The sequence below is a fragment of the Bos indicus x Bos taurus genome, unplaced genomic scaffold (assembly GCF_003369695.1).
Source record: "Bos indicus x Bos taurus breed Angus x Brahman F1 hybrid unplaced genomic scaffold, Bos_hybrid_MaternalHap_v2.0 tig00478923_arrow_arrow_obj, whole genome shotgun sequence".
Taxonomy (NCBI): Eukaryota; Metazoa; Chordata; class Mammalia; order Artiodactyla; family Bovidae; genus Bos; species Bos indicus x Bos taurus.
The window spans coordinates 2,074-3,337 of NW_020868184.1; the positions used below are offsets into that span (position 1 = coordinate 2,074).

At 38.7% G+C, this 1,264-nt stretch overlaps 1 non-coding gene across 1 annotated transcript; it reads right to left on the reverse strand.

Moving 5' to 3' along the window:
• Positions 1 to 477: 477 nt before the first annotated feature.
• LOC113889410 lies at positions 478 to 611 on the reverse strand. Its single transcript, XR_003510253.1, has one exon. It is a non-coding gene; the product is annotated as a small nucleolar RNA SNORA70 (small nucleolar RNA).
• Between the last annotated feature and the right edge of the window lie 653 nt (positions 612 to 1,264).

Consider the following 1,264-nt stretch of genomic DNA (forward strand, 5'->3'; position numbering starts at 1 on the left):
TATATATTATTACTATGATTCTTCCAATTAATTGAATAGTTAAACATGCTTTTTTTTTTTAATAAGAAGTAGGATTTATTGGTGAGCATGGTTAACGAGGGGCTGGCGCTGACGATCTCATGAGTGCAGGGCCTGCCATTTGTCCCGGGGACCACAGTTAGGGATGTACTTGACCCCACAGCTATCTCGGAGGAGCAGATTTTCTGCTACCACGTTTTCAAATTCATCCTCATTAAACTTAGTAAATCCCCACTTCTTAGAGATGTGCATCTTCTGACTGCTAGGGAACTTGAACTTGTCCCTGCTGGAAGGCTCAATCACATGCACCTTGTTCTGCAGCTTGGTGTGGATGGACATTATGACTTGGTCAATGTGGCTCCTGGCCACTGTGCCCTGGGGCTTTCCAAAGGCATGGCAAATACCTGTCTGGAGTCTAGACTGGGGACAGCAGACCAGTCAAGAATGCCCACTAGAAAGAGTTGTCTTTAAGATACTGTAGGGCAACCTGTACAGGCAATAGGTTGCAAACCCTACCTAGGATGCTGCTGTTTGCAGCCATTGCACACTGGGCCCCCATGGGGAAAAAGCACAGTTGGCTTAATTGGCTGCAAATAAATACGCTTTTTATATCAGCAGTTATTGTAAAGTGGCTACTGGTGAAGTGACTCTTATAAGGGATTCTGTACTGGTCATATTGTAAGTAAACAGAAAATAATCCAGCAATTCCAAAGTTGAAACTCAGCAGAAATATTCAGAATTTAAAAAACAACCCTGTCAATTTTGACTACATCTTTGACCCTCATCAAAATACAAAATACTTCATGTAACAGAATTAAAGTGTTAACTACTCTAAAATTGAGAGGAGAGTAAATGGTTTCATGAGAAAATACACCAGAATTATAAAATGCTTGTGATTTTATTATATTCACCTCTGATATAAACCAAAGAGAAATCAAAGATAACAAAAGAACAATTTTGTTCCTCATAAAGTGTGACATATTCATGCATTTATCACTGATATTTCAGGATTGGATGAGATACTATCTTGCTCAAAGTTTTAGTGACTGAGGAAATGTCAACGTGGCTGCCATGCTGTGAGACAGACTATGCTATTAAATCTGATGTATTATATTGTAGGGATAAACTGGGGATAAGTTGACTGGCTAATTAAAACTTTATTCTGTATAAAAGTAAAAAAATAAAAGAGAGTCACTCTTCATTCTTTCATGTTGTTTTCTGACAGTGTGTAGATTACTTCAGACAC